This window comes from Aegilops tauschii, chromosome 2, assembly GCF_002575655.3.
Source record: "Aegilops tauschii subsp. strangulata cultivar AL8/78 chromosome 2, Aet v6.0, whole genome shotgun sequence".
NCBI classification, from domain to species: domain Eukaryota; kingdom Viridiplantae; phylum Streptophyta; class Magnoliopsida; order Poales; family Poaceae; genus Aegilops; species Aegilops tauschii.
Window position 1 is genome coordinate 9,236,237 of NC_053036.3, and position 27,194 is coordinate 9,263,430.

Consider the following 27,194-nt stretch of genomic DNA (forward strand, 5'->3'; position numbering starts at 1 on the left):
TATCATGCAAGCTCAGTCAAGGAGCGATGATGGGAATCGACACCGAGGCCACTAGTTGGAGCCATCATCATCTTGTGACCTCAGATAAGAATGAATCGAGTTCCCGCTACATAGATCAGATCCAGCTAACGGAAAAACAGAAACTCTAGCTAGTTCCATCCCCATGACGGGCTTGGGAAAAGTTTCTTCCTATAAATGGCACCTCCAAGACCGCTACACAGATCGGATCACCACTACAACCAAAGTTGGAAGCAAAGTACATGAGCCACATGATGATAGTAGTACATGCACTCTGCGAAACAATCCGTCCGTCACGACCCAAATCCGTACCACCAAAAAAATTCCTAATACATCAATAGACAGACCAAAGGGTCGTTCCCCAGCGAATTCTGGCGCCCAGATCCCTGGCGCCACCAGCCCCAAACCGCTCATCATACCTTCGTCAACTCGCGAAACCCAGACACGACCATGCCTCAGATCAAACTCGGAACAGAGCGGACCATCTTCTAGCGACCTCTCTGCCCCGTAGGACGCCGCTAAGCGAACAAATCTCTATCTCCCACCCCATTGATTACCAAATAAAAGGTGATTAGTAAGGAGAAAGGAGGATTTTTTGCAAACCTTGGGTCACCGTTGGGTGTGCCATTGAATCGCAAGGTGGAGAGGACTATCCGACGACTTGTTGTTGTCACCGCCTGCCCTTAGCGAACGCTCTCGCTTGGAGATGTGGAGAAGACCACGGACGATGATGAGGCAACGAGACAAGATGCGGGGTGGCTGGAGGCTGGCTGTGGATGATGGAACTGTTGAGGGCCTCGGTCAGCGCTATATATAATCTGACCGGGAGGAAAAGGTAAGTCGCTTCCACCGTTGTCTTGTCCTAGCCCTAGATGCTATATATAATCTGACCGGGAGGAAAAGGTAAGTCGCTTCCACCGTTGTCTTGTCCTAGCCCTAGATGGTCCATCGGACAGTGGAGAATGAGTTTGTAGGAAAAGGGGTCTAGGGTTGAGAAGGCCAAAACTAGGTAGGTCATTGAAATTTCAAAATGGGAAGGGCGGGGTTGGTGAATTTGGTCCAAAAGTTTTTTCTTTCTTTCTTTACTGGTATTTAATTTGGTTATGTGGTCTCACCGTCCATTAAATATTGATTTATTTGTGTCCTAGAATTGATATAACTTTAATTGGTGATATTCCAAAGATATATATGAGGATACGCATGGTTCCACTATTGACTTTTTGCAATTAAGGAAATTATTTATTAGAGGCTGTGTACTGGCTGCCAGCGTAGACACACAAGTGTTCTACCTAGAGTTACCAAAAACCTGTCATGTCGATACGTGACCGAGCGAATTCCTGCCAGATCCCTCGGTAGGGTTCATGACGAGACCGGAAGTACCATAATGGAGTCTGCACACATAGTTTACCCAGGTTCGGACCTCCGAAGAGTAATACCATATGTCCTGCTTTGTCTTGGTATTCACGGACAGGGGATACCTCGTCCAGAAGATTACAATGGTGGTTTGAGATGTCTACCAAGAGTTTGTTCTAGATTGGATCCCTAATGAGGGCCCTAGACCTCCTTTTATATAGACATGAGAGGTCTCTAGGGTTTGCACAGAGAAGATATCAGACGGATCTGGCCGCCGCCGTCTTCCTTGGGGACACGATCGCCGCCTCTCCTTCTTAGGGTTCCTTGTCGCTCCCTGGGCCTGGTGGGCCCTGGCCAAGAGAGGTTGGGCTCCTTTACGTTAGACGCCCTGGGTCAAGGACCCCGTCAGTAGCCCACGAGTGTGACGGAGATCGTGAGCATCCAGGCTCCAAGGTCTCCGTCGGGCTCTTTTTCTTGTGCCTCCGGCCTCCCGAGTCGTTAGTGGGCAGCCCCGTTCTTCGTCTTGTCGGCAACGTCGCCGTGCCGTCTTTGGATGACAGGACTGGACAGATAGTTAACGTGCCGGCCCACCAGCCGCGCAAGCTTCGTCCGGGGGCACGATTCGTATTCCAGCTCCCCTTTTAAGGTGAAAACGGAGTGGCGCCTCTGGAGAGCGATGATACGTCCATTTTGCATCATGCTTTTATATCAATATTTATTGCATTATGGGCTGTTATTACACATTATGTCACAATACTTATGCCTATTCTCTCTTATTTTACAAGGTTTACATAAAGAGGGAGAATGCCGACAGCTGGAATTCTGGGCTGGAAAAGGAGCAAATATTAGAGACCTATTCTGCACAACTCCAAAAGTCCTGAAACTCCACGAAAGTTATTTTTGGAAATAATAAAAAATACTGAGCGGAAGAAATACCGGAGGGGGCCCACACCCTGGCCACGAGGGTGGGGGCGCGCCCTACCCCCCTGGGCGCGCCCCTGCCTCGTGGGCCCCCTGTTGGCCCTCCGGTGCCCATCTTCTTGTTGGGGAACGTAGCAGAAATTCAAAATTTTCTACGCATCACCAAGATCAATCTATGGAGTAATCTAGCAACAAGGGGAAGGGGAGTGCATCTACATACCATTGTAGATCGCTATGCGGAAGCGTTGCAAGAACGCGGATGAAGGAGTCGTACTCGTAGCGATTCAGATCGCGGTTGATTCTGATCTAAGCGCCGAACCACGGCGCCTCCGCGTTCAACACATGTGCAGCCCAGTGACGTCTCCCACGCCTTGATCCAGCAAGGAGAGAGGGAGAGGTTGGGGAAGACTCCGTCCAGCAGCAGCACGACGGCGTGGTGGTGATGGAGGAGCGTGGCAATCCTGCAGGGCTTCGCCAAGCACCGCGGGAGAGGAGGAGGACATGGAAGAGGGAAGGGCTGCGCCAAGAGGGAGAGCAAATCATATGTTGGGCAGCCCCCATACCTCAAGTATATATAGGGGAAGAGGAGGGGCTGCGCCCCCACCTAGGGTTCCCTCCCCAGGGGTGGCGGCAGCCCCAGATCCCATCTGGGTGGCGGCCAAGGGGGAGAAAGGGGGGGGGGCGCACCTAGGGTGGGCCTTAGGGCCCATCTGCTCCTAGGGTTTGCCCCCTCTCCTCTTGAGGGCGCCTTGGGCCTTGGTGGGAGGCACCCCAGCCTACCTAGGGGCTGGTCCCTTCCCACTATTGGCCCACGTAGGCCTCTGGGGCTGGTGGCCCCACCTGGTGGACCCCCGGGACCCTCCCGGTGGTCCCGGTACGTTACCAATAGCACCCGAAACTTTTCCGGTGACCAAAACAGGACTTCCCATATATAAATCTTTACCTCCGGACCATTCCGGAACTCCTCGTGACGTCCGGGATCTCATCCAGGACTCCTAACAACATTCCGTAACCACGTATACCTATTCCCTATAACCCTAGCGTCATCGAACCTTAAGTGTGTAGACCCTACGGGTTCGGGAACCATGCAGACATGACCGAGACGTTCTCCGGTCAATAACCAACAGCGGGATCTGGATACCCATGTTGGCTCCCACATGTTCCACGATGATCTCATCGGATGAACCACGATGTCGGGGTTCAATCAATCCCGTATACAATTCCCTTTGTCAATCGGTATGTTACTTGCCCGAGATTCGATCGTAGGTATCCCGATACCTTGTTCAATCTCGTTACCGGCAAGTCTCTTTACTCGTTCCGTAACACATCATCCCGTGATCAACTCCTTGGTCACATTGTGCACATTATGATGATGTCCTACCGGTCTCGATTCGTGCCAACCCAACAGACACTTTCGGAGATACCTGTAGTGCACCTTTATAGCCACCCAGTTACGTTGTGACGTTTGGTACACCCAAAGCATTCCTACGGTATCCGGGAGTTGCACAATCTCATGGTCTAAGGAAATGATACTTGACATTAGAAAAGCTCTTAGCAAACGAACTACACGATCTTGTGCTAGGCTTAGGATTGGGTCTTGTCCATCACATCATTCTCCTAATGATGTGATCCCGTTATCAACGACATCCAATGTCCATGGTCAGGAAACCGTAACCATCTATTGATCAACGAGCTAGTCAACTAGAGGCTTACTAGGGACATGGTGTTGTCTATGTATCCACACATGTATCTGAGTCTCCTACCAATACAATTTTAGCATGGATAATAAACGATTATCATGAACAAGGAAATATAATAATAACCAATTTATTATTGCCTCTAGGGCATATTTCCAACACTTCTGCTATATGAAGTCTTTCGTCCGAAGAAAAATCATAAGCAAGCTTTCGGGACGAGACTCCGCCGCCACGAGGCGAAACCTTGGCGGAACCAATCTAGGGCTCAGGCAGAGCTGTTCTGCTGGGGACACTTCCCTCCGGGAGGGGAAAATCATCGCCATCATCATCACCAACGCTCCTCTCATCGGGAGAGGGCAATCTCCATCAACATCTTCATCAGCACCATCTCCTCTCAAACCCTAGTTCATCTCTTGTATCCAATTCTTGTCTCTAAGTCTGGGATTGGTACCTGTAGGTTCCTAGTAGTGTTGATTACTCCTTGTAGTTGATGCTAGTTGGTTTATTTGGTGGAAGATCATATGTTCAGATCCTATATGTATATTAATACTCCTCTGATTATGAACATGAATATGCTTTGTGAGTAGTTACGTTTGTACCTGAGGACATGGGAGAAATCTTGCTATTAGTAGTCATGTGAATTTGGTATTCGTTCGATATTTTGATGAGATGTATGTTGTCTCTCCTCTAGTGGTGTTATGTGAACGTCGACTACATGACACTTCACCATTATTTGGGCCTAGAGGAAGGCATTGGGAAGTAATAATTAGATGATGGGTTGCTAGAGTGACAGAAGCTTAAACCCTAGTTTATGCGTTGCTTCGTAAGGGGCTGATTTGGATCCACATGTTTCATGCTATGGTTAGGTTTACCTTAATACTTCTTTTGTAGTTGCGGATGCTTGCAATAGGGGTTAATCATAAGTGGGATGCTTGTCCAAGTAAGGACAGCACCCAAGCACCGGTCCACCCACATATCAAATTATCAAAGTACCGAACGCGAATCATATGAACGTGATGAAAACTAGCTTGACGATAATTCCCATGTGTCCTCGGGAGCGCTTTTCTCTATATAAGAGTTTGTCCAGGCTTGTCCTTTGCTACAAAAAGGATTGGGCCACCTTGCTGCACTTTATTTACTTTTGTTACTTGTTGCTCGTTACAAATTATCCTATCACAAAACTATCTGTTACCTATAATTTCAGTGCTTGCAGAGAATACCTTGCTGAAAACCGCTTATCATTTCCTTCTGCTCCTCGTTGGGGTTCGACACTCTTACTTATCGAAAGGACTACGATAGATCCCCTATACTTGTGGGTCATCAAGTGACCCCCATCATTCATGCTCGCCTTTCGTCGTTGCCGCCTCGCGTCTAGAGTTGTTGACGCGAAAGGTCGTCGTCTCCTCTAGTCGTCTCCGAGAGGATCACCCAGCCAGTTCTTCATCCGATCGCCCCAGCACCGCACCATAGTGGACCGGCGACTAGAAAAAATCTTCGATTACTAGGAGCGATTTGGATCGGTTGGTGGAATTGGGGTGGCTGCCGAAAAAATCTTCAATGTCGTGGTTAGCGCCTGATAAGGATGAGGAGGTACCGCGCCCATTGCTCTAGAACCTGGTGGTTCATGTGGCGTTCCTCTTCCGTGGGCTCTGATTCAATTTGAGCGCATTCACTCGAGGGGTCCTTTACCCACTATGGGCTTCAGCTGCATCATCTGACTCCAAGCAAGGTACTACATTCGTCTTGTTTTATAACTTTCTGCGAGTGCTTCCACTTCGACCTCTTCAGATATTACTTTGAGGTAATCCCTCGCCTGAAGACGGGCAAGGTCCCCTCCTGTGCCAGCGAAGAGCTTTGACCTCGCCCGAACGCGGGTTTCTTTGAGGTCCCAGCTATCGATGGTCCAGAGTCGTGGGAACGCAGATGGTTCTATGCTACTGACATTGCCCGGGGGCATCGTGAGATTGGGCTGCCAGTCTTCTCCAACATTCCATGCCACCCAACCCCAGGGTGGAGCTCAAAGACGGACTTTGAACCCAAGACCGGCTACCTGATCCAGGCGGTTTTCAAGATGTGTGAAAGGGGTTTGGCCGGCAACCATCTCGTGAAGACATGGATGGAGAGGAGCATTCCTCCCCTTATTTCTAGGGTGTCCCTCATGTTTGAGTATCGAGGCCTGAATGACCAAAATCGCCTCCTTCGGAGGGAACTCCCCGAAAGCAAAGTTGAGGCTCGTATGAGCTTCGTGACCGGCCTACCTCTTGGTGATATACACATGGGGTCACCTATGAGCCCTTCAGCCTGCAGAACCCCCGATCGCAGGTAAGGCGTCGTACGGATTAATGATGCATTCGCTCCATAGATGTTTTATAACCATGCTTATTTTGCATGCTTTCGATGGCCTTGTGTCCAACCCTCCCCAACCGAGAGGTCCTGATGCAGTATTGTATGTTGTTCAGCACGGGCATATCTCACATGCCAGCTACTGGCCCGCCGCGATCGGGGCTCCGTGTGACACGGGCTCCGAAGTCCTTCCGGGAGCTGTGCATGTAGAGGTCACGGCGTCGGAGGAGAGGAGAAAAGAGAAAAGGCCCAGCGGATCGTTGGACGACTCCCCGATGGCAAAGGCCGCACACTCGACGTCGTGCTCTTACCTCATCATGATCGACAGGGACGGTAGATCTGGTGGCCCGGCGCCATCTTCTAACCTTTCTGGGGCCTTCGGCAAGGCCCCGTTACTTCTTATAGGTCTTCCGAAGGCAGGTCCACTATTATCTCTTCGCAGAAACCCAAGGTTGCGGCCAAAAAGAGGATTGCAAGCCGTCGGGCACCTCAGTCGCCCGTGATCTTGCTCCCTTTAGGAGAGTGGCCGCCCCATGCTTCAGGGTCACGAGGGGATGCTTCTCTTGACGGGAAGAACAGTACCCCCGATCCATCGATCTCGCCACTTAGGGCCATTTTAGGAAGATTCCCAATGATGCGTCGTCTGGAAGCTACTCTTCAACTAAGTTGTCCCTCCGGTCGGTTTGTGCAATCCTGCATCTCCGATCTCCGCCGAGCGTTGGAGGCCGGAAGAAAGGTGAGATAGTCTTGCCCCTTCCAATAGCCCCCGAGCCTTAACTGGATTGGTTATCAATGTACTTGAGGCTTGTTAAAGATCTTTGTGAGCCGCGCTGAACAGCTAGATCTGCGGGTCCAGGAATTGGAATGGCAGGCCATGGTGGAGAAAGGGTGGTTTGCCCGCTTACAGAGGTCAACGACAGATGTCTGGTGTGAGTTGTCTAACCTGGAGCTGGTTGTTGCTGACAATGATTGTGTGTTTGATTGTCCCGTTGTGTTCCTTGTTTGCAGCCTTTGAGCAACTTCAGTAGTTGCAGGCTCAAGTAGATGTCGGTCGTGGGGCCTTGCTGGCGGGGGCCGGGGTGAGTGCTACGAGGGACCTCAAGGGGTGGCGTTGTGGTGAACTACTCATGCATCATCGAAAGGATGATGTAGAAGCCCTCAGTGATCGATTCCACCTCTGGTAGAGTACCGAAAAAGACCTCAAGATGGGATCACGGAAGAACCAAAGCTTGCGGCGGAAAAAGTGTTTTGGGTTGCTCTCTGTTGGTTTGGGAAGATATGTGAATTTGTAGAGGTGGATTTAGGTCAGACGGAGTTGCGTGGGTCCCACGAGCTCAGGGGCACATCATGTGAGCTCGTGGATCTCGTGTGGCTCTTCTGGCCTCCTCCCGAACCTTTTAGGGTGCCTTCTTGTCCAGAAAAAATCGTCGTAAAGTTTCATCGCGTTTGGACTTCGTTTGGTACTATTTTTCTGAAAAGCCAAAAACAAACAAAAAAATAGGAACCAAGACTGGGCACTGGTTTAATAGGATTCGTCCCAAAAAATGATATAAAATACAAAGATGATATAAAATAGCATATAAATGCATATAAAACATCCAAGATTGATAATATAATACCATGAAACAATAAAAAAGTATAGATATGTTGGAGACGTATCAATAATCCAAATGAAAAAGGTAGTACCATTAATTCACCCTAGATGAACAAAACGAAGTTCTTGGACATTGAGCACTTGATATGGACCTAACACAAGGAGGTTAGTCGACATCATTGAGCACTTGATATGGACCTAAGACAAAATGGTCACACCATCGGATGGGCGACTCCACTCCAACTGCAGCCTTTGTACCGAAGTCTTTGGAGTATTTCTTGTAGCAAAGATTGATACCACGAAGAAGGTGTTTCCAAGAGATTTCACTGTAATCCTTAGTCATAGGAGTTACTTTTATTTTTCTTGGATCTTTAATCCAAGTCAGCATACCTATAATTATTATGAGTATGGATATAAATTACAGGTGTTTCTCAAAAAAAATCTAAAGGTCTGTCAGCTCTGAACCCCTTCCAGGGTAGCAGTGCTGACAGTCGCCGTACTATCTCTTGGCTTTCCTACGTAGCACATTCTGCGGGTAAACTAGACCAATGAGTGAGCACTTGTAGTAAGGATCCATTCCGTTTCTTGAGCAGCCTTCTCTCCGAGACTTCTTCTGGAATGACATCTTGTATGGTTAACAATGGTGGTTGATACATCTCCAATGTATCTATAATTTTTTTATTGTTCCATGCTATTATAGTATCAATCTTGGATGTTTTATATGCAATTTTATATTATTTTTGGGACTAACCTATCGACCTAGTGCCCAGTGACAGTTCATGTTTTCTGTATGCTTTTTAATTTTTAGAAAATCAATATCAAACGAAGTCCAAACGGAAAAAATATCTTTGGATTAATTAATTTGTTTGAATAGAATGTGATGTCTGCTAGAACTACGTCGGTATTTCCCCAAAGAGGAAGGGATGATGCAGTACAGCGATGGTAGGTATTTCCCTCAGTGATGAGACCAAGGTTATCGAACCAGTAGGAGAACCAAGCAACACTACGTAAACAACACCTGCACACAAATAACAAATACTCGCAACCTGACGTATTAATGGGGTTGTCAATCCCTTTCGGGTAATGGCGCCAGAAATTGGCAAACGGACGTGAGAGATTTGTAATAATTTGATAGATCGAACGCCAAATAAAATAAAGTGCAGCAAGGTATTTTTGTATTTTTGGTTTAATAGGTCTGAAAACAAAAAGTAAAGGAAAATAGATCGCGAAGGCAAATCTAATAAGAAGAGACCCGGGGGCCGTAGATTTCACTAGTGGCTTATCTCGAGGAAATAGCAAACGGTGGGTAAACGAATTACTGTTGGGAAATTGATAGAACTTCAAATAATCATGACGATATCCAGGCAATGATCATCATATAGGCATCACGTCCAAGATTAGTAGACTGACCCCTGCCTGCATCTACTACTATTACTCCACACATCAACCGCTATCCAGCATGCATCTAGTGTATTAAGTTCATGGAGAAACGGAGTAATGCAATAAGAACGATGACATGATGTAGACAAGATCTATTTATGTAGAAATAGACCCCATCTTGTTATCCTTAATGGCAACGATGCATACGTGTCAGTTCCCCTTCTGTCACTGGGATCAAGCACTGTAAGATCGAACCCATCACAAAGCACCTCTTCCCATTGCAAGATAAATAGATCAAGTTGGCCAAACGAAACCCAAATATCGGAGAAGAAATACGAGGCTATAAGCAATCATGCATATAAGAGATCAAGAAGACTCAAACAACTTTCATGGATAAAAAGGTAGATTTGATCATAAACTCAAAGTTCATCCGATCCCAACAAACACACCGCAATAAGAGTTACATCATATGGATCTCCAAGAGACCATTGTATTGAGAATCAAAAGAGAGAGAGAGAGGAAGCCATCACTACAAAAAAAAATACACTTCCGTGATGATACGTGTTTGTCACAGTAGGTCGCGTTTTTTGTCATGCATGTACATCCATGACGAATTTATGACAGAATCAAGATAGTCATACCTGTGCTGTCGTAGAAGTGTTCCATGACATTACCAAAATTATCATCACGGAAGTGTCCACTTCCATGACGATAAATCGCGCGTCACAGAAGTGCTTTCGTCAAGGGTGACCGACACGTGGCATCCACCGTAACGGAACGCCGTTAAGCTATCGGGTCGGGTTTTGGATCCGATAACCCATTAACAGCCCCGACCAATGGGGATTTTCCATGTGTAAAATCATCATTGGCTGGAGGAAACACGTGTCGGCTCATCGCTGGGACAGATGTCATCCACTCATTGGACAGAAGGCGCCTATGATACGTCGACACGTGGCACGTCCCTCAGTGGCCCATTCCTGTGAAAAGGCCGGCCCGTTGACTTGGTCAAAAGCTGGCGGGCCGGCCCATGGAAAGCCTGTTAACGGCCTGTTCGCATATAGCCCATTTACAGCCCGCTAACCCAAGGCCCGTTATGCCCTATTCGAATTAGGCCCAGTAGCGTCATCTGGGCCATCCAATATGATTCCAGCCCGTTTTCACTTCTGGCCCATGTATGGCCCATGACGTCTTTCGGCCCATATGAGGCCCTATGTAACTCTTGGCCTATTAACGGCCCGTGCTGAAACTGGCCCGTAATGAACAGTGTATTACTTTACACCCATTAACGGCCCGTGGTGAAACTGGCCCGTAATGAACAGTGTATCACTTTATACCCATTACCGGCCCGTTATTCCGTTGGGCCGTTTCCAGCCCATGTTATCTTTCGGCCTTCTCAGAGCCCATTTATTCTTGGGCTATGTTCCAGCATTCGTTTACTTACAGCCCGTTACTGTCATTTTCTGCTTGTGGGCCAAATTCAGCCCGTCGTTACAGTCGGCCCGTTTGTGGTCCGTTAATACGTTGGGCCGTTTTCATAGCGTCATGAAATATGGCCTATTAACGATGGCCCGTTATGGTCGGCCCATGAACGGACGATTCCAACTCTAGCCCGTTTATGGCCAGAATGCGGTCTGTTTGGCCCATGTTTGGCCAATCGATCATACGGCCTGTATAAGGCCCATTGATGATATAACCCATAGAAGGCCCATTGTTTCTACGACCCGTAGAAGGCCCATTGTTTCTACGGCCCGTAGAAGGCCCACTGTTTCTACGGCCCGTAGAAGGCCCACTGTTTATACGGCCCGTAGAAGGCCCACTGTTTCTACGGCCCGTAGGAGGCTCAGTGTCACTACAGTAAATATTAGCCCATGGTTATTGTGGCCTAGTTTTAAAAAATAGGTTATTGCAGCCACTAGCAAACCGCAGAAAAAGAACTGCACTGACTACAAGCAAACAAATAAACAAGACAACAAGGAAATAAATAAGCAAGCAACTTACACTAGGCTATCACGGCTATTACACATATTACATCCACTCGGCATCAAAGTTCGCCACCAGTGCAAATATAGGGAACACAGCAGCATATAAACGCCGCAGCAAAACAAGTCCAGAACTGAAACCACTTCAGAAGAGCTCAAGAAACAATATCCTGGGTGCCCATAATGCTGGCAAGATGCTTAGCAAGCTTATTAACTTTCTCTTGTTTGGCGCTTAAGTCCTCCAGCGCTTGCTGTTGCACCAGAAAGTATGCATCTGAATTCTGCAGGGACTTCCTCAGTCCTTTGGCTTCCCGTCGCATAACATCTGATCGATGTCTTTCAACTTGAAGTTGAGACTCAAGAAGCCGAACTGATTCAGGCAACGAGTTCGAAGAGCTGGTGCCAGCAGTGGTAGCCAGTAACTCGAACACTACATCAAGACAGGACTTTGGGGTTGTCTCAGTGTCTTCAATATAGTTTTTATCAGCTTTCTTGGAGACCAACAGGGATGTCTCACTATCTTGAACCTTATCTGCATTACTTCCTTTACCATTGCATAACAGGGTACTCTTCTCCAATATTTTATCCGCGTTCTAAAAGAGAAACAAACAAACACATCTCAGGTTTACAATGTAGTATATGAAACTCCTTTTGGTAAACCAGTTCAGTAGTAAGGTGGACAGGATAACAGCATGAAACAAACATATATCTATGTAGTATGGTCACTGTATGGTCTATATCATTCTAGTTTATGTTGCCAAATCAAGATAGATACAGTTCGAATCATATCTATTTAAGACAAAGCAGCATAGACAGAATATAAGTGTGGGAAACTACACAGCAATAACAACACTTGTAATGTGCATGGCATGAGAACATAACTGTTTATTCAATTAAAACTGAAATCAACATAGAGCAAGTTACAACAGCAAACAGCCAAACACGTTGAAGAAACAGGTTTAAAACATACATGTTGCACCACTGGAGTTTCAATTGCATCCTTCAAATTTGAAATTAGTTGGTATCAGTAAATACAGTGATGCAAGAGCAAAGTAGTATGAACCATAGCTACGGAACCTGACCTGGGAATAATTCTTCTTCTGCTTTAAGCGTTGACTTCGGGTTCAGAGTGGTGGTCCTCATGATTTGGGCACTGTAGTTGCCTTACTAACTGCTCGTGTTTGGGTGCTCTGTGGTGGAGACGGTGTTGTGTCAACGGGAACTGGGTGTCTATCTGCTAGGGTTGGGGTTAGAAGGGGTGTAGCTGGTTCTCTATCCAACTGGGTAGGGGTACAATCTGCATGAGTGTGGGTTATGTGTGGTGGGGTTGGTTCTTGGGCAAGTACAACTGTGGTTCTATCTGCATCGACAGGTAGCACGATCTTTTCTGAAGACCGTGTTTTTACTCCCACAGATACTGCCATCACTCCCTCCAATTGAAATGGCTGATAAACAAGAAAAGTAATTGAATGTACAAACATTGTAAGATAGACAGGTGCAATGGATAGTAGGGAAGAAAACAAGGCATGAAATAATTCACATTTATGTTGTCTAAGCAAACAGAATAGCAGGACATAATTTCACATATATGATGGCTAATTAAACAGGATAGCATGACACAATTTCACATGTATGATGGCTAACTAAACAGGATAGAATGACATACTTCAAAATATGATGACTATGTAAACAGGATGACATGATATAACTATACGATGTGTCTATTAAAGTGGTTGGCATGCCATAAATCACAAACATGCCGTCGATGGAAACATGATGGCATGATGTAATTCACGGATAGAATGACATAATTTAAAATATGATGACTATGTAAACAGGATGAGATGATATAACTATATTATGTCTTTAGAAAATGGGTTGGCATGCCATAATTCAGATACATGCTGTCTATGTAAACATCATGGCATGACATAATTCAAATATATGATTTATATACTAAGGAAGTGAGCAGAGGGCAATCGCATATATGATGTGTCAACTAAGGAGATGGCATTCAATATTGTGTATATGATGTAAAAACTAAGCATTGCAATACAAATATGCATTATATGAGTAATATAACCCTGCCAAGTTTGAGCATACACCTCAGGGGGATAATAGGACTGGTCATCTGCCTCTGAATCCTCTTCTGAAGAGCTATCTATAACCAGCAAGATATCTGCTTCAGCAGGTAGCATTGTCTGCTCTGAAGACATTGTTTTCACTCCAGATTTCTCCATCACCAATTCAAATGGCTGATGCACAGGAAGAGCAGTTGAATATACAAACATTGTCGACAAAAGCAATGAGAAATACAAAAAAAAGGACGACATGATATAATTCACATATATGACGCTTGCCTAAACAGCATGGCATTGCATAATTCACATACATAATGCCTTGCAACAAGATAACATTGCATAATTCACATATATAATGTCTTGCAACAAGATGGCATTGCATAATTCACATATATGGTAATTAGACACTAAACAGGTGGCATTCACACAAAGCATGTCTAAACTAAGCAAATGACATAGCAATGCAAGATACCATACGCATGATATGAGCAACATAACCCTGCCAAGTTAGGGCATGCACCTCGGGGGGGAAATATGACTGGTCATCTGTCTCTGAATCCTCCTCTAAGGAGCTATCGGTAACCAGCAAGACATGCGCTTCGTCAGATAGCATTGTCTGCTCTGAAGACCTTGTTTCCACTCCAGATTTTTCCATGACCGTGCCGAATGGCTGATGCACAGGAAGAGTAATTGAATGTACTAAAATTGTTGACAAATTTAACACGTAATAAAAAAATGATGGCATGATATAATTCACATATAAGATGACTGGCTAACCAGGGTGGCATTGCAAAATTCACATATATGATGCCTGGCTAGACAAGATGGCATTGCATGATTCACATATACGATAAAGAAACTAAACAGATGGCATTGACACAAAGCATGTCTAAACTAAGCAGATGACATCTTTAATGTATACAGTAAGCAATGCAAGGCACCATATGCATGATATTACCAACATTAGCATGCCAAGTTAGAGCGAAGACCTCATGGGGTAAATAGGAGTGGTCTTCTCCTTCTGAATCCCCCTCAGAACAGTTATCTTCCTCTTGATTACGATCCGAAATGGGTGGAGGGGGGGCTGCCTTTGCGCCCACCATGGAACGACGTCTGCATGAAATTTTATTGCCATGCAAGGCTCGTCTCTTTTGCTCTACATGATCAGTTCCATTGTGTACAATAACTGGCATGCATAGGAATAAAACATAGTGAGATTATATAAGGAGTGCATGCACAAATCCAGATTGATGGTAGCAAACTATGGATAGACCCAAAACCAATGATAGCAGGCAGATAATAGCTTTAGTTAAAAAATACAGATAATGGCTCCTTTAATGTTTGTTTGCACCCAACGTGAAACTCATAGTAGACACCGGAGATTAACCAGATAGTAGACAGATAGTACTGATTGCTGCCCCAATATGTACCCCACAACCATTTAAAAACTCAAGTTTCAGCATTAGTTTGGACCTGACTCGGAGTCTAATAGGTGAACACGACGATAATGTAGCATGTCATCAAAGCGACACATAACGTAAGCAGACACGGAAGAGTGCGACCTCTCTTGCGGACCCGTGTAGTCCTCAAGGTCATCTGCTTAGTTGATGATGGTAATGCAGTTGCCGTGGCTGCCAACGGAGGGGAAGAAGATTTGAGGCGGCGAAAGACAGTCTGGAGAGCGGATCCCTACTGTGGTGAACCCTTCCGTCGTTGGAGCAGCTGAGCTGGGGTGGAACACAGCGCCGCAGGAGCAGGACAAACCACACAAGGTTTTCTTTGACACATATCTGTAACAGAAGTAATTGAGTAAGGGCTTGTTTGAATTTGAGGATTCTAACAATGCAGGGATAGGAAATAGACAGGAATAGGATAGGAATGCACGTGCAAAAAAGAGAATTTAAAAACACAGGATTTCTACCAATCTGGGTGTTTGATTCACAACAATTGGAAGATCACGGGATGCAAAAAAGCATGGTGAGATTAAGTCAGACCACAAGAAAATGTACGGTTATAATTCTATTATGTTACTATCTCTTAGTCTTGTGCTTGATGAATAGGAATATGAAAACGAGGAGAAGTGGAAATTAGAATTCCTACGGTTTTTCTTTCAAGGAGACACTAAAGGAACAAATCCTACAGTTTTCCTTTGCTCCATTCCTTTGCACCAAATTCATGAAAAGTAGTACCATAGGAAACTTTCCAATTCCGATGTTTTTCATTCACTTTTCCTTTCAAGCACTGGCGATTCTAGTAGGCAGGCTTGAGCAAGGAAAATCCTACACTAAAAAAATGTTTTTGTGCTACTTCTATTACTTTGGACCCAGGCCACTGCCATACTAGCTCAACTCCCAGGCCCATCGACAAATGCACAGCTCAAACGCGCAGAGATAAATAATGATGGCGTTCAAGAGAGTCCATCACGGATAGCTAAGTTGCCTGGTACCTCACTGCTTGTCATATAGTAGGATAAAATAATCGTATTTCCCGTTACTACGAGTGCTCAGTGGACAATATATATAACATGTAGAGTAAAAAAGAGATGCAACAAGTGTACAACCTCTTTGGCGAAGCCATGTCGATCTCAGCGTGATTGGGTTGGCCGGTGAGGATGCTCCGGCTGACTTGGCTGTCGGAGGAGGGGAAGAAGATCTTAGGCGTCTGGAGATGGAGCCCGAGGTACTGCTCCGCTGTGATGGAGGGTTTCGTCGTTGGAGCAGCTCCGGTGAGTTGTACGACGCCGAGGCTGAAGCAGGACAAGAGAGACAACGAACAACGTTAACCTGAGTGGAATTCTAATAGCATCTCCAATACATGACGTAAAATACATAACCACAAAGTGCTACATGTAAAATACATCATCCGCTCATCTCTGAACTTAACTGTCGAAACTGAATTTAACTGTCAAAACTGAACTTAACTGTCGAAACTGAACTTAACTGTCGAAACTGAATTTTGTTGTCGAAACTGAACGCATTAGCAAGGTGAGGCTACACGTCGGTCGACTGACTTTTTCATCTCTGGTCAGTCAATTTTGCAGCCGTTGGATACAAAATCAAGGGCCTGCGGTTCATCTTCAACCTCCACCCCCCAGAGCCGCCAGCCACCACCGGCCAAACAGCAGCCCCCCGCCGCCCGCGGCCGGCGGTGCGCCGCCCCGCCCGCCCCGAAAACACTCCCCACCGTCGGTCCGCCGCCGCCCCGGCCATCCCTCTAGGCCCTCCCGTGCCGAGCTTTTTCTCCGGCGATCCCCACGCCACCACCCCGCCACCGCCCCGCCACCGCCGGCGACCACCGCCCCCATCCTGAACCCTAAGATAGATAGTGGGGTACCTCTCCGGCGAGCCCCCCTCCCCACTGCTGTTGGTTCTTCCTTCACCCCGGCGAGTCCCCCCCCACCCCTTGAAAATCGACTGACCCAAAAGTCGATTCAGTCGACTGAAGTGTAGCTAAATCGGAGCAGCATCGCAAGCAAGAGCAAGAGCGAGAGCAGCAGCGCGAGCAAGAGCAATAACAAGAGCAGACCAGGCAGGGGACCGAGAGCAAGAGCAGAGCAGCAGCGCGAGCGAGAGCTAAAGCAGCAGCAGCTCCTACTGATGTGGACGTCGCCGCCGAGGGAGCGACGCCGTGGAGGAAGTGGCCGGCGACGCCGCCGTGGATGGAGCCGCGCCGTGTCGGCTCGGGACCGAGCGCCGGCAGCACCATGAGATCGAATCAAGAAGAAAATGCGGCGATTAGTGTACAACCTCTTTGGTGGCGCCGATTAGGCCGCAGCTTCATCCGAGGAAACGGTGATGATGATGCTCTTCCGGTGGTGCAGGTGAAGACGGCGGTGTGGGAATGGAGGTGGCGCGAAAGATGAGGGGAACATCGGGGCAGCTCCTTGGAGGTGGAGGACGGGGTGGCTGAACCGGCGGGACGATGAGATCGACGACGGATCCTCATCCGGTACGGTGGATGAGGGACGTCGAGGTGTTGCTGTGGACGATATCGTCGGGGAAGAGGCTCCGGCTGGGTGGCGGATGGAGCAGGGTGTGGGGTTTCGTCGCGGGTTTCCGCGGCCTCGGTGTACGAATGGGTGGGCGGATGGGATGGCAGTGGGGAACCATGGCTTAGAGACGCGCTTGTCCGAAATGTGGGGTAAGTTACGAAAGTACCCCCACCAATTTGAGGCGGTTCTTTCGGTTCAGGGGTACCACGGGCATTTCGCGTGTCGGGATTTCACAGGAGGTGGGAGTTTTCGCACGCGTTGTAATTTCGGAATAGCAAGGCGTGGGTTGAGATGGAGGGAGTTGTCGGAGCACAACGAGACAAAGATATATCTTAAATATTTCGGGCTAACAAGGCGCGGGTTGAAGAGGCGGGAGTTTCGCAGCACGATAGGCAGAGACGCTAGCTTGAATTTTCAGCATAACAAGGCGCGGCTTGAAATTTCGGAAGAACAAGCTTAACGTGTACCCAAAAAAAAGACAATTTGCACCTCAACACGCACAACACACACACAAACACCATTTAGACTAGAGTAAGGTACACGTGCATTGCACGCATGAGATTTGGCAACCAAATTATGAATAAATACCACATTATAGCATGCAAGCTTTGAGTCATATATGCATGATGTAGATGTTCGTTTAATTCTTATAGTTCATTTCATTCAAAATCATCTAGTTTTTATAAGAAAGCTAATCTATTTTAAGATTCATGGAATTGTGCGTCGTAAGACATAAAGTAAAAACAAATAATGGCAAATCTTGTAGAAAAACATTTGGGCAATTCTGATATGGAAGATTCTAGAACAAATAAGAAGTGCTTGTGTTTTGATGTTTGTGCATTATGCTTAAGTTCAACCATGGAGTCTTCTAGATTATACATGTGACGAAATCTCGTGGAATCTAGATGATATCCAACGGCCAGTAGTGCTCAAATTTGCCATCTTTGGACCATCGGATTCGCCTCAGCCAACGACCATCTTTCAAAGCTAAAGTTACCCGCACACAATATAAAAAAATATAAAATATAATATATATAGGGGTATAGATATAGATATGTGATGCGAAAGCCGCCCATCATCTCCAATTAGAATAGTGTGTCCATGCACGGATGCGACGTGGCCAAATGATGTCTGCCATCGGTATCTCAAATTCAAATCAGTCTGACCTTGTTCAATGTGTATACATTACAACATGCTCGTTTCCAAACCACACCGCGCAGATCTCCGTTATATTCATGCATGCATGGGTTTCAAACATCAGGATCTCTTATTCAAATATTTGAATTCAACTTTACATTGATTATGACCTCACCTATTCTTTTACACCCACACAGTAGTCTTCTCTTTATAATTGTACCACTAACTTTCTCTCGTGCATGCATGCACACACACTACCAGTCGGCATTATCCATCGCATGCATGCAATCTTTTTCTTCAGGTCGGTCTCCCATGAAGGCACACACCCACACACATCCCCCTCTCCATCATATCGGGCATTCTTTATCTCTCACGCGTGCATGCGCAACGATCGATGTTCCTCTATGTATGTGTGTATATAGCTAGGTCTTTCATAGTTTTCCACACAAACCGATCAATCGATATATCCAGTGAGGTCTCACCCTCTTTCCCACGTCCACATCGATCAATCTATACCTCTCTATATAGGATTAACATATATAGCTAATACACCCACATTAATTATATATCCAACGTCCCCCTCTCATCATCCATGCCTCCCGCTTCATCTCTCAGACGCGTGCACAATGGCGAAGACAGGGGGCAGTAAGGGCCCTGCCCCCCTCCCCCCCTAACATCACTATATATCGAGGCTAATATGAATGTGATCATTAGACAATTGCTGCTAAAAATGGTTTAAGTTCATGAATTGACCCTCCTCGTAAAGGATTAGCAATGCTTGGCCCCCTAGCTCATTTATTTTTATGGCTCCGCCACTGCGCGCAACAGCGCACGTGTTCGCCCCCTCTCTCTAAATATCGATCTCGCACTTGTGCATTCCTTCATAGTCTCCCTCCACTCGGCCCCTCGCACCATCTTCTAGCCCCCACCGGATTTTGCCACATGTACAATCTAGCAGACTCCATGGTTGAACTTAAGCATAATGCACAAACCTCAAAACAACAATGGTTCTCTTTTGTTCTAGAATCTTCCGTATCATAACTGCCCAAACTTTTTTTCTAGTTGAATTGCCATTATTTGTTTTTACTTTATGCTTTACAACGCACAATTCCATGAATCATAAAATAGATTAAGGGCTTCTTTGATTCAAAGGATTCTCAAAGGAATTTTGGAGGATTCTAATCATTAGGAATTTTTCCTATCTTGGTTGTTTGATTCGTAGGATTGTAAACCATAGGAATTTTTCCATATGATTCATTTGCACTAGATTTCATAGGAAACATCCCATCCACTCAAACCTCTTTGAAAGAATTCTACATTTTTCTATGCACAATCAAACACTCATACAATCCTGTAGGATTCAAGACGACATTTCACTATAATCCCATGTTTTTCCTATTCCCGCGTTCTTAGCTTTTTCATAAAAACTAATTGATTTTGAATGAGATGAACTATAAGAATTAAACGAAGGGCTACATCAGGCATATATGACTCAGAGCTTACATGCTATAGTGTGGTATTTATTCATAATTTGGTTGCAAAATCTGATGGGTGCAATGCACGTGTACCTTACTAGTACTTCGAGTATGTGCAAAACACGTAAATTAGAATACCAATGGCACGCTACACAGTGTCTCTCTTACAGTTCATGAAGCCACGTGGCACATGTGGAGGCGTTGTCGCAACCTCCTTGCGTGGATTGATCACAGTGATGTGCTGCTGGTTCCAGAAGAATGTACTCGTCCTCCATGAGCCATACTGGCGGTACATGCACGAAGCGAAGATGTGCACGCACGCCACGCACGCACTCATTCCCTCGCACGCACACGCGGGTACACGGGCGGACGCAATTTTGTACCAAGATCCACCCCATGTGATAATTTGACGCGTGTAAAGTCGTTCACTTCATTGATGGTCAATTAATACATCGCATGCAAATTGAGTGGACGTGAGGCCGGAAGAAAGACATTATTACTCCACTGCGCGCATGCGAGTAGTTAAATCGTGGGTTGCTAGTAGTACTTCCATTGGTCTCCTTCGTATTTTGTGCCAATTTTTGACAGTAACATAATATTTACGCATTTGAGCAGTGTAGTACTTGAAATTTATGTTCCGCTAAACTCATCGGGAGCCGTTTCGGGCCTCGAAACCAAAACCATCAATTAATCTTTACCTTGTTCCCATCACATTCGAAAGCCTGCTCACACCTACTAGTACGTACCAAACTTGAACGTGTTCCCACTATGCAGGTATTAGTACTAGTGCTAGAACTTAGGTTATAAAAAGGGGAACTACCTAACCGAAAATTACTCTACCTTTCCTCCTCATAAGTGATTCTTCTTCGTCCGTCGTTGCCATGGCCGGTGAGCAGTGCTCTAGGTCGAGAACTACTCGTAACAAGGGAGCAGCAACCAAGGCTGCGAAAAAAAGAGAGGGCTCGCCGCCACGCAGAGACCTCGAAAGATCTCTCATGAGCAGGCGATGGCTCCCAGGAGCGCCCTAGCCGCGGAGGCGAACATGCCGAGCCGGCGGAGCTGGAGTCGTTATCCCTCGACGGCATGCCCGATCAGCTCAATAAGCAGAAGGAGTTCATCCAAGGCTTGATGGAGCTGCTGAAGGAGAGCCTCGACGACATGCCCGCTGAGCTCAATCAGCAGGGGGAGTTGACCGCCGGCTTGGTGATGTTGCTGAAGAAGAACATTGCCTCAGAGAAGAAGGCGACCGGCGAAATCCTGCGACTTCAGGAGGACAAGGCGATGCTCTGCCATGAGATCGACCTGTTGAAGGAGAAGAACGCCGGCTGGAAGAAGCTGCATGAGAATAGTAGTTCCTCGATGAAGATGCTGCAGGCCCTCGTCATGAACAAAAGGAGGAGTTGGCGAAGCTCCGCATCGAGCACCCGGCTGCTGTCAAGGTATGTAATGTGGCCGTGGAACAGATGATGAAGACTCGCGTCGAGAAATCCCGCGTCATGGACAGAATGAAGAAGATGGCGGAGGAGACGCGCAAGGAGATGGAGGTCGTGGAGGCGATGAAGAAGTAGTTACGACTCCGCGGCGAATTAGATCATTTGGGGTGATAATCTTCCTTCTTCTTTTGCTCCTGTGTTTCATCTTTTGCTTCGGTGTTTCGCCGCACGTGTCACGTTCTCTGCGAGGCATGAATAGAACAATGGTTTTTTAGGGAATGAATAGAACAATGCTAAAAATGAGATGACTAGCAAATTAGATCATTTTTTATCGCCATATGGCACTGGGCTGCCGTGTTTCGTGCTCCTCCGTCGCAGTACTACTCCAGTGGAAAACTTGAGTATACCGCACGGTTCTTTGCTCCTCCTCGATCAGGTCGTCGGTGCATTTATACGAGCAGTCAAATCACAAGGCCCCGCCTTCCAGCAGTAATGAGCCGTCAAATCACAAAGGCCCTCGCCTCTCGTGAAACCGACCAAGCTAGATTGCCCCGCCCTCTAGCCTTTTAAAAAATGTATACTTTTGTACAGCAGTAGTATCGATGGATTGCGCCATGGAGCAAAACTTGAAAATAAAAAAAAAGGTGGTACATATAGAGAGCGCTCGTCGCCAAATTATGCATATAATACTATTAAAAAGGCTAGTCACAATAATGGTGTTCAGCACAACCCACCCCTCAAATAAAACTAAGAGGGTGCTTGGATACGTTTTAGTCCCATGACTAAAAGTAGTGGGACTAAAACATGCTAGCCTCACCCATGCTTGGATCCAAATACTAAAAAGGCTAAAATCAAGTTAATGAGCATTTATTATCCTCCAAACCCTCCAATCCAGAACTCACATGTGTTAAAGGAGAGGAGTTAAATGCGTAGAGAGAGGACTAATCCACATTTTAGTAGGGGTACCCCTGACTAAAAATTTTTAGTCTCAAGACTAGTTTTAGCCCCTCTTTAGTCAGGGGTGCTTGGAACTTTAGCCTCTTAAAGAGACTATTTTTAGTCAGACTAAAATAAGTCCCTTGGATCCAAGCACCCTCTAAGCATCCTGAAATTCTTTGACAAAACTAAGCACCCTGAAATTCTTTGACAACTAAACTGCTGGCTATATGATGTTGGCCATATATATTGTACGTATATAATGTGAAGAAACGAGTGGTAGTACTATACCAACTAAAAGATGAAATGTAAGAAATACTAGTATGTACGTACTGAAGAGTTAAAGTAACGAGAAGAAACATAACATAGTTCTGCTGGGGGCTCAGCACAACACACCCCTCAAATTAAATTAAGCACACCTGAAATTAAACTTTGCAACTATTCCGGTAGACACTGCATTAGAACCACCATGAGCAACGACACTGCCACCTTACTCGGAGTCCTCGTCCACGTCCTCGACTTCGTCCTTGTCCCTCTTCCTCTTGGCCGATACTTCTTTGCTTGAACCGCACACTTGGCTGTTGCTCTTCATCCAACCCTTGTAGATATTGAAGCAAAGGTAGCCATCCATTGCAGCATAGTGGATGTGGTCTATATCTAGTACATTCCGCTGCCATGCATGACGATGAAACGTGTATGGAGGTTTCTCCCGTTTACCGTACGAAGGATGAACCATGGCTCCTGCCAGGGTCAGCATTGAAGGCTGACGAGAGGACACCAGCCGATTCTTCTGGAGGTCGAAGGTGTTGCCTACAACGAGGCCTATCCGACGCAGGACTTCTTTGTCGTTACCAAAGTCTACAGTAACGAATTTGACTAGGTTGCTCTCGAGGAAGTCCTTAAAATCCTGGCACTCAACATCGGCATGGCATATGTGGTAGACCAAGCATAAGTCATGCACGCAAACCTGGATCACGGCGGGCTTCTTCCTCTCTTCGTCCTTTAGATCCTTCTCTCGTCCCAGGACTGTGGTGTAACACCCCGAGAATCATGCTACAGTAACTCCCTGTGATTAAGCTAATCATGTCGCTAAACAGGGCTTGATCACATTTGAATCACATTCCTTTCAAACTCCTAGTTCAAACTTCAATTAAATTTAAAAGTGGAAAATAAAACTTTTCAAATGTCAAAACTAAAATGTTCTAAAAGTGACAAATAAATCATATGTAATATTGGTGGAGGAACCAAGTCTTTATAAAATGTTTAAATGCACCAAACTAATTAAATCAGTAGCTAAAACCATTAATTAAATGCCTTTTGTATTTTGTAAAATATTAAACTATATTATTTTGGGATGAAACTTTTTGTGGTTGTGACATATTTGGTAACAACAAATTAGGTGCCATTTTGGTAATTTGCTAAAACAAAATAAAAGAGAAACTAGAAATAAAACAGAAAAGAAAAATAAATAAAAGGTAAAAAGAAAGCAAAAAGAAAGAAAACCCCCCGGCTCCCCAAGGGCCTTGGCCCACTGGCCCAGCCGGCCGAATCGGTCCAGCGGCCCAGCACCTCCCCCCTCCCCTTGTCTTCTTCCCCCCTCCTCGTCTGTTCAACCGACCGAGGGCGCACGCCCCTCGCCGTCCCCGCCGGACCTGCTCGCCGCCCCACGCCGCCACATCGCCGAGGGGATAAGGACGCCAGCGACGGCCCCCCTGCCTCCTCCGAGAGATCTTTTCCCCCCCTTCCCCACGAGCTGCTGCTTGCCCTCGCCGCCTCTCCCATTCCCCACCGCATCCGAGCGCTGCCGTGGCCATGCTGGCGTAACACACGCGGTCCCCGACACCGCCTCGCCTCTCCTCCGCGCCAAGAAGGACCGCCTCGACCTCCTCTTCCTCCCCAACGAATCACCCGAGCAGGAGCGCCTCTGCATCATCCCCTACGTTGCCGTCTTCCTCCTCTTCTCCGACGAGCTTCGCCGTCGATTCCGCCGCACCGAGCCCTCCTCGAGCAGGCTTGAGCACATCTGCAGGAGCACTGTGAGTCTGCGCTTCTTTCCCCTCTCTCTCCTGAGCTTTCTGACGCCCGTAGCCCCGTTCCCGTAGCTCGCCCGAAGAACCTCGCCGCCGACGAGCTCGGCGCCGTGGCCATGGTCGCCTTCACCTGCGGCCGAGCGCCGCATCGTGCTCCTGGGGTTCCTAGTGGCCCAACGCGCGCGTCTGCTGCTCTCGCCGTGCCCCGTAGCCCCCTGTTCGCCGCTCACCGGAAACCCACCACCACCTGCCTCGCCGCCGGCGACGTTACCGGCCGTCCCCAGCCACGCCACCACCTCCATTCGACGCGGTGTGGACTGGCCGTTCGAATGGGCCAAACCACAGCCCCGGGGATGCCCTGTGGGCTAAACCCGAAGCTCACCCGCGCCGCGCCGCCGCATTGGAGCTCGCCGGAGCCCCTCTCCGGTGCCCTGCCGACGTGGCCGGCCGGGCCCCACCCCTGGCTCGCTGCCAGTGGCCCCCACGGGCCCCAGTTGACTGGGTTGACCCAGTCAACTGCTGACTGGGCAGGCTCAGTCACTGACATGCGGGCCCCGCCGCAAAATTAAAAAAAAGAAAAGAAAAAGAAAAATGTTTTATAAATAAAAATAATTAAATTAACTAATCACTCACTGACATATGGGGCCCACCCCTCTAATTAGACTGTTAGTTTAGTTTAACTAAATATTAGACTAACAGAGGCTGACATGTGGGTCCCACTGGACCCACCTGTCTGGTTTGACTGGTCAGCCGACCTGTTGACCTGCTGATGTCAGCATTGCCTCATGCTGACGTCATAATTCATTTTTCTTAATATAATTAATTCCAGAAATTCAAATAAACTTTGAAAATTCATATCTTTTAAACGGTAACTCGGATGAAAATGTTTTCTCTATGAAAGTTGCTCAGAACGACGAGACGATTCCAAATACGCAGTCCGTTCGTCCACTACACCTCCCTAACCTATCGAACTAGCAACTTCCCCCCTCCGGTCCGACTGTCCGAAAACGCGAAACATCGGGAATACCTCCCGGATGTTCCCCCCCCTTCACCGGTACCACCTACTGTCGCGTTAGGATACACCTAGCACCGCCCATTGTCATGTCACGCATCGTCATGCTTATGTTTGCATTGTATTTACTGTTTCTTCCCCCTCTTCTCTCCGGTAGACTACGAGACCGACACTGCTGCTGCCCAGTTCGACTACGGAGTCGACGACCCCTCCTACTTGCCAGAGCAACCAGGCAAGCCCCCCCCTTGATCACCAGATATCGCCTACTCTACTCTCTACTACTTGCATTAGAGTAGTGTAGCATGTTACTGCTTTCGATTAATCCTATTCTGTTGCATAGCCTGTCATTGTTGCTACAGTTGTTCCCCTTACCTGCTATCCTACTGCTTAGTATATGGTGCTAGTTTTCCATCAGTGGCCCTACATTCTTGTCCGTCTGCCATGCTATACTACTGGGCCGTGATCACTTCGGGAGGTGACCACGGGTATATACCATATACATTATATACATGACACATGTGGTGACTAAAGTCGGGTCGGCTCGAGGAGTACCCGCAAGTGATTCTAATGAGGGGGCTGAAAGGACAGGTGGCTCCACCCCGGTAGAGGTGGGCCTGGGTTCCTGACGGCCCCCGACTGTTACTTTATGGCGGAGCGACAGGGCAGGTTGAGACCGCCTAGGTGAGAGGTGGGCCTGGCCCTAGTCGGCATTCGCGGATAAACAACACGCTTAACGAGTTCTGGGTATTTGATCTGAGTCTGGCCATTTGGTCTATACGCACTAACCATCTACGTGGGAGTAGTTATGGGTATCCCGACGTCGTGGTATCAGCCGAAGCTCTTTTGACGTCAGCGACTGAGTGGCGCGCGCCGCATTGGACCGTAAGCTCGCGCTTGTATTAAGGGGGCTAGGTCTGCTTCCGGCCGCGTACGCAACGTGCAGGTGTGCATAGGGCGATGGGCCCAGACCCCTGCGCGCATAGGTTTAGACCGGCGTGCTGACCTCTCTGTTGAGCCTAGGTGGGGCTGCGACGTGTTGATCTTACGAGGCCGGGCATGACCCAGAAAAGTGTGTCCGGCCAAATGGGATCGAGCGTGTTGGGTTATGTGGTGCACCCCTGCAGGGAAGTTTATCTATTCGAATAGCCGTGTCCCTCGGTAAAAGGACGACCCGGAGTTGTACCTTGAGCTTATGACAACTAGAACTGGATACTGAATAAAATACACCCTTCCAAGTGCCAGATACAACCCGGTGATCGCTCTCTAACAGGGCAACGAGGAGGGGATTGCCGGGTAGGATTATGCTACGCGATGCTACTTGGAGGACTTCAATCTACTCTCTTCTACATGCTGCAAGATGGAGATGTCCAGAAGCGTAGTCTTCGACAGGACTAGCTATCCCCCTTTTATTCTGGCATTCTGCAGTTCAGTCCACTGATATGCCCCTTTACACATATACCCATGCATATGTAGTGTAGCTCCTTGCTTGCGAGTACTTTGGATGAGTACTCACGGTTGCTTCTCTCCCCCTTTTCCCCCTTTCCTTTCTATCTGGTTGTCGCAACCAGATGTTGGAGTCCAGAAGCCAGACGCCACCCCCGACGATGACACCTGCGACACTGGAGGTGCCTACTACTACGTGCAGGCCGCTGACGACGACCAGGAGTAGTTAGGAGGTCCCAGGCAGGAGGCCTTGCCTTTTCGATCGTTGCTACTTTTGTGCTAGCCTTCTTAAGGCAAACTTGTTTAACTTATGTCTGTACTCAGATATTGTTGCTTCCGCTGACTCGTCTATGATCGAGCAATTGTATTCG